The sequence below is a fragment of the Lagopus muta genome, chromosome 7 (assembly GCF_023343835.1).
Source record: "Lagopus muta isolate bLagMut1 chromosome 7, bLagMut1 primary, whole genome shotgun sequence".
NCBI classification, from domain to species: domain Eukaryota; kingdom Metazoa; phylum Chordata; class Aves; order Galliformes; family Phasianidae; genus Lagopus; species Lagopus muta.
In genome coordinates, this window is record NC_064439.1 from 45,854,612 (window position 1) to 45,862,317 (window position 7,706).

Sequence of the window (7,706 nt, forward strand, 5' to 3'; positions counted from 1 at the left end):
TGCGCCACTCATTGGCTCTCCGATACGGGGTGGGCGAGAGGGAGGCGGAGATTGACAGAAGCGCCACCCAATCCGACAGCGCACTGCCCTGCTCTCCCGCCCCCTGGCAGTTCTTCGTTTGTCCGCCCCAGAAGGCCTGAGTGTGCAGATGTGGGAAGTTCATCTGCTTTCCAGCCTAACGCGCTTGCACTCCAGCCCAGGCCTGAGTCACGCACACTCTTAACTGTTACTCATTATAAAATCTCCCCAATGCCTTATCTGCAAACAGCGTGGCACCTACATGCAGCACAATTCAAAAATGCAGTGTTAAGTAGTCAGAAAAAATCTTCACAATGGGACACTGCTGCCAGCAGAAGCCCTCACGTGGCTCTCAGATGCCTCAGCAGCCTGAGATGTGGGCTCAGAACTTACACTGGGCTCAGAACTTGTAATGGGCTCCAAACTCGGCTCAGAATGTGCTCATGTGCTGGGCTGCATGCTGGGACTTACCAGATGAAACCCATGGTGAGACTCGTATGTAGCCTCTGAGCCTGCCTTTATAGTGAAAAGAAAGGATGGGCTTTGTTTCCTTCAAGATAAACTAGGTAACGCAATCACTGGGAAACTATAGAAACATTCCTTTAATGGAGCAGTAGAAAATCAATGCAGGCAACCACCAGAGAAAAAATAGGCAATCTGGAGTTCAGTGCTGTGAACTGAAAAATAAAGGAGTCATTTCTCTTTCCTGCCATCCAAAAAGAAGAAAAGTCACGTGCAGTCTGAGCCCTTTTTAAATAGAAAATAAATATTTTTAATAAAAAATAAAAATAGCTATTGCAATTTAAACATGAATTTGTGCTTGATGTGGGGATCTATAAGATGTGTATATAGCAGTTCCTGTTGCCTTTGGTTGTTTCTAAACGTGTCTCCATCCACTGCTGTCATTGCTCTAATGGCAGGGCAATGCCATTAGAGCTGATGCTCTGCCTCAGGGCCTTCTCTGGGCAGTCAAAATAGCGTGAGCTGCGCTGTTGTAATCCAGAACAATCTCATCTGCTATGTAATATTAAAAAAGAAGGAAACAGACATGTTTTATTCTGTAAAAGAAGTTTCCCATAAAAATTATTTCTATAAGGTTTATTCCGTAAAATGAAATTAAGATTCTTAGGAGTATATAATTGCTTACAAGGTCAATGCAACGTGCGTGTGATAAATTTCCTTTCCTTTTGGTCTCCTCAGAGTTAATGATTACTGCATCATTTTGACCCAGACTCAGTGAGGCCCTGCTAGCAATAAATAAAAGCAGTAATTTTCTCAGCTTCTCAGGGATTATGTCTGTCTTCCAGAAAAGCGAGGCACAATAAACGTAATATTCCTATGCCATTCTAAAGAGCCCAAAGAGGTTGGTCTTTCTCAGGACTGGTGCTGCAGAGTGGCTGCAAGGTCCATAGCCTTCAGAGTTGTGGAGGACAAAGCAATTAAACTTCCAATTGGGGTTATTTTTTTGTCCTAAGAATTCAGTAGAACCATTGGCAAGTTGCAATGAGGGAAAAAAATAAAATAAAATCAACTGATGTTTCGCAATCTGAAAGCATAAAAAAAGAGGGAGAAAAAGAAAAGAATGCTATGTTGAAATCAGCAGGACAATGGGTCAGCTCTGCCTACTAAACAGATTTGTGTTTTATGCCAGCTCTCAGCATTTGAAAACCATGACTCACACCCTTCACTGTCTCCTCACCCACATTATGTAGTTTAAGATTTCTTCTTGCTGAGGTTAAGCTAATGAAGAATAATCCCTTCTGTAACAATAAATAACACAAAGTGCTTCTGGAATGTTTTTTGCTGGCTTGCAGTTTTCATGGGAATTGGAGGCATGGACACAGAAGCCAGTCATTTGGCTTTTAATGGGACAGTAAAACATCTTTATTTTCCCAATTATTCTTTCACATTTTTAAGCATACTGATTGTTTTCAGGGATGTCTTTTCTTTCAGAGGGTTACAGACCATTTCATTAAATTTTTTTGCATACTTTTTAACTAATAAGGGGAGTTGTAGCCAAAGATTTTGTAGATTTGGCTTCTTTACAACACAAAAATAATCACAAATGTAAGATAATGAAGAAAAAATTGTTGTCTCTGGTCCCATTCAACATCATAGAATCACAGAATAGCTGAAGTGGCAAGGGACCTCTGGGTCCATCTTGTCCAACTCATGCTCCAGCAGGGCCACCCAGAGTAGGGTGCCCAGGCCCACATCCAGGCAGCTTTTCTTCAAGGAGGCGACTCCATGGCCTCTGGGCAGGCTGTGCCAGTGCTCTGTCACCCACACAGCACTGAAGTGCTTCCTGGTGTTCAGAGGAGGCTCCTGTGCTCAGTTTGTGCCCACTGCTTCTTGTCCTAGCTTCCCATCTTTGCAGCCTCCAATCAGGTATTTCTGCACATGGATGAGATTCCCCTAAGTCTCCTCTTCTCTAGGCTGCACATTCCCAGCTCTCTCTCTAAGGAGAGGTGCCTCTTGTTAAATATCCTACTTTTCCAGGACATATGGCCTGGAAAACGGTGATTTCCCTTCCAAGCAGCAAGAAAAAGAGTTGGTCTGTAGTATAGCAAAACACAGCAGTGTGGACTGATCTCTTGTTTTTGAGAGATGCTCTCATCAGATCCAGAAGGGTCTCTGCAGAAGAGATCCTCGGTGGCGATGTATTAGCTTACACATAGATGCTAGGGCATACTTAACTTTATCATGCATTAAGCATGCATTAAGAAGCATACATATAACATGTAATGCTGTTCTGTTGCACAAAGTGACAGTATTAATGAGGAAGGGTAGAAGGGTATGGGTTTTTTTAATGTTTTTTTTGTGTTTGTTTGTTTGTTTTCCCTTCAGAAAACAGGTTTCAGTGACAAAATGGTTACTATTACAGGAAAGACATGCTCCTCACTCGCTTGTTCCCCCACCTGCCGTACTGTATTGGCAGCATTACTTTTGAAGATAGTTTCATGAAGTGCCTTGGTCTAGCAGATATTCTTTGATGCCTTTATGGCACACACCACTTCATGGGCACAGATAAAGGCCAAGCTGCTCTGGGGACTTTCGTGCCTCCCTATGCATTACATGGCGTGGAGCTAATTTGGCTTTCCCTGGAGTTAAACATTCATCAATCACACGTGAGACAGTTAACATATGCACGCCTATCTCAGGTAGTGATTTATGAGGCCTTCAATCTTCTATTCCATGGTCTTTTCTACCATCTAGCATCCTTCTAGCATCATGACAGTCCAACTGATGGTTTTCTACTTCATCCAGTGATCTTCCTCGCTTGCCTTCTACATGAACTTTCTTCACAGACGCATGCTCCGTAGAATTACCAAAATCATAACATCTGCTCACTCAGCACTCGGCCATTCTTTCTGGACATCTGCTTGTCCTTGGATAGAGATAAATTTGGCAGCCTGTCTTTTAATGATATATGCTGAGGTGCAGAAGATAAGGAGGATAGAAGGGAGTATCTTGACGCCTGCCTGTTGCATCCCAGCCTAATCCCAGAGTGAGACAATTTGGATTTGTGTGGAGGCCCTGGCTTTCATTATTGTGTTTCTTTGGCAGAGGGTCTCTATCAAAACAGAATAGCCTTACAGCGTGTTTTCTAGTCTATAGTACTACATCCATACCATTTGCAACATCTAAAAGCTATTGCAGTTTTGCAAGCAGCTATTTCTTAAAAAACAAGTTACAAAATACTTTGTGCTCTACTTCTTCAAATCATCTGTCTCATCCTTGGCTTTTTGGCCCAGGTTTTGCTGCAGGCTCTGTCAGGAGGCAGGCGTGTCTCCTGCCGTGCTGCTGGTACCATAGCTGAAGGTGCTCCTCAGGCTATTGCGCACTGGTAGCTGCTGCCTGGTCAGAAGCTGCGGCCCATCTCTCAGCCCATGTGCCTTTCAGGAGGCTGAGGAAGCTGGGCTGCTTCCTGGGAGCTGGGAGAGCTCAACGTCCTGCTGCTCCAGCTTCCATCCAAGGTGCTGCTACCAAGGCCTGGCTTGACTTGTCCTGCAGGGCTTTCTGTGGCACTCTGTTGCCTGCAGGAGGCACTTCCAAAGGCGTGTTACTAGCACTAAGATGCCCTGAGCTGTTGGCATGGCTTTCTCCTCTTATCCTCTCTCTGCCACCACATAGCCTGGCGTGGGCCATGACTCTTTTTCTTCATTGCTATTATCCTAAGCAGCTCTAATCTAACTGGCCAAAGAAGTGCCATCCCCACTTTGCATATGGAGAACTGAAGGTTAGCCTTGGTCTGAGGGCTTCTTCTGTTGGGCATCATTCAGCATTATACGCTGAATCAGATGCTGCTGATAACAAGGCACCAGCAAGTAGAGCTGGGAAATAGTTCATTCCTCTTTGATGTAGCTTTCTACTTGATGATACCAAGGATTTCTGTGAAACTCTTGTGATGCTGAGGGCTTTTTCTCCCCTTTGAGGAATGTGTGGGTTCTTTTATGAAACAGCCCAGAAACAGGACAGCAGGTGTAGTTCTGAAGAAGGTGGATGAGCAGCACCAGAAGTATAAGTTTTTGGAACTTCATCTTGCTCAGAAGAAACAAAGGTAAGTTATGCTTCTGCAGGAAAATGAGAAATGTGTGGCACAATTCTAACTTTTTGTAATACAGTCGAGTTAATTTCAATATAATAAGAAGTACAGAGTTGGCTTTAAGAGGGCTAGTACTGGCACTAGTACTAGTACTTTTAGGATAAAGAAACAGCTTTCCTTTTCTTCTTCCTGAGGATCATGTGCAACAAGAAATGGCATTACTGCTGATTTGGTAGGGAGCCTCTAAGGCCAAAAGTCCTGCACTTCTTTTGCTTTGCATGCTGTGGTTTTTATCTGTTTTTGCAGAGGTTTCCCTCTGCCTCATGGGGACCAGAAATACCAGACCAGAAATTGTCTTATATGAGTTGACTGGTTTTTTTATTTGCTCTTTCCTTTCTATCTAATTCCTCTGGAGAAAAAAAAAAAAAAAAAAGAGATATTCTGTGCTGTAGTAGCATGTCCACACTAGAGGGTGTTACTTAGACAGGATTTTAGGATGAGTTTTGCTTTGAAAATCTGTTTATCTCTGTTTGGGAAAGGGAAAAAAAAAACACAACCCATATCTGAAATAAATAGCAGCAGATGCAATGGGGATAAATTCCACTGAAATGTGAAGAAACACTACAAAAATGTAATGGTGATATTTTCCCTCACAAGGCTACTCACAAGGGACACTGGTAATGTAGTCATCTCTGCTTCAGTAGAAACTACAAATATAGCTACTTTGAGGATGTGTTAGAGAGGATTAAATATACCTGATATTTTAGACTGCTCGTACTTCAAATCTATTTTGACAGAGAAGACATTAACTGAAGGAATATGAAAATGAGTTCATAGCTCCTTTTGTGTGAGAGGGAAAGCGTTTGGTGGTTCCAAATCCTAGTCTCTGTTGGAGACATGTTACTTGTATGCCCATGCTTTCTTTTGTATTTCCCCATCACTGACCCCTGGGCTTGAAGTCCTTGCCCTGTCATCTCCCGTCTCAGCCTGGTGGATGTGCTCTGCTCACTGTGTCTGGGTGCCATGGGACTGCACCATTTCTATCACAGTGAATCTTGGCACCTGACTCACACCATGATAAGGGGGTTACCCAGAGGATTTCCAAAACCAGAGATGAAATGGAGGAGAATAAAGTCTGAAGGCAACTTTGTCATGCCTTCTGCATCTCCCAAGCTTGAACAGTAAATACTTCCATCAGCTGAATGAACAGGCACCACTTTAAAGGGATTCTTCACAATGGAGCAAGTAACTCAAAACTGGTTACAGTGGGAAGAAAAAAGAAGCAACATTACCATAAATCATGGAGGAACCTGCAAAGTAAAGCCTGGTAGCAGTGCCAGGCATGTACCTGGTATCTGCAAAAAGAAAGTGGGCTTACACCCTGGCATCTGCCATCACTGAGCCCAGTACTTTTCCTTGTAAACAAGACTCCCAGAAGACCACCTTCTCCAGGACAGGCAAAGACCCTCCTTCTCTATTGATCTGTCCTAGATGATAGGGTTTAGAGGTCCCATGAAGTGAAATGTTTTGATGAAAAAACATCTCACTGCTCTTTCCCCATCTGCTCACCACTGATGCTAAGTGCAAAGGGTCTCCTCTTGTCCACAGAATGGGCTCCAGCTCCAGGAGACTGCTGACCTCCATTCAGCCAAGCACGATAGAGCCTCATCTATTGCTGCACAAATTATGTCTTGCAAAAATGCTCTCATATTCAGGCTGTCTTATGTCTTATGTTATTGAGCCTCCTTGGCATAAAGCAGGAACAAATTCAGTGGATAAATCAATGTGAATAATGTAGCTGCACCAAGATGTGTGCTGCAAGGTATCTTAAAATAGCAGTCCCATTGAACAGGAGCATTTGTATGTGTAACAGCTCCCTACAAACACGTGTCACCGTTGCCATGTACTAGAAATGAAAGATGCAGCTGCAGTCAGCTGGCAATGTCAGACATTTCAGTAGGAGTTTCTAGAAAGAGTACAGATGGGAGGGTGGTCAGCTGGTGAAGTTGCATGATCAGAAGATGTGCCGCCAGTGAAGTCATTAGGTTTGGAGAGGGGAGGCTGACCTTGCCCTTATTTGGCACAGCTCAAAACTGCCAAATTACACTCAGTTCTTTAAGGACTCAGCTTTCCCAGTTCCTCCATGATTCTTTTTATTTAGCACAGAGAGGTTGAAGAAAGATATGTGCATGAATGTGACATGTGAGAGTAGAACAAAATAGAACAGACATTAGTGTGTGTGTATATACACACATATTTAATATATATACAAGAAATGCACATATGCACATATATACATTTATATGTTACATATACTTGAGTTTTTCAGTGTTATCTTCTCATGGGCTCAGAGAGGAATGAAATGCTCTCCCAGATTCTACAAGCATGCTAAAGAGATAACTGATGCTTTTACTCCTATAAGGAATTCAAGGTGGTACTGTTGGCCAGGTAAATATGCTGGAATTGTCTCTGAAATAAATGCTGTGTTGAAGTTGAGCTTTAAAAAATGCACAAGCTAGCTTGAATTCTGTCTCCTAACAATGAACAAATGACATCCAGATAGAGATTGAATTCATATTGTGGAACTGGGTTATTTAAGATTATTATTACTTAAACCACAGCATGGCTCTTGTCATTACCTTACTGTTTATCCCCATGTCCCTTTGCCTTGCAGCAGCGCAATTCATGCCAGCTGCATGTCACAACGATTAGAGGTACATTAAATGTATTATATATATAGCATTTTTTTTTTCCTATTGAGATACTTAACAGTGTTTTTGTTGACTGAGCTTTCCAGGTGATGCTGGTAATCACCAAATGTGACAAAGCTTGCTCAGAGCCAAAGAAGAATACAAGGGCAGCTGGCCTTTTAGCTTCCCTCCTCTGCGCCTTCTGCTGCTGCTTTTGTCATCCTCCTGCTAGAGCCAGAAGCTACAATGACCTAATGAAACCTTCAAGCCATCCGGAGAAGCAAAAAGGTTGGAAAAGTAAAAAGAAAAAAGCTGGAGGCAGCAGATTCAGGGGTGAGTGACTGCCCAAGCACTCAGTGAAAAATGGCTCACCGGCATCAGGGAGAAGGGGACAGGACATGGAAATCATGGAGGGGGCAAGCCCTGGAGGGAGCAAGGAGAGGGAGGTCAGC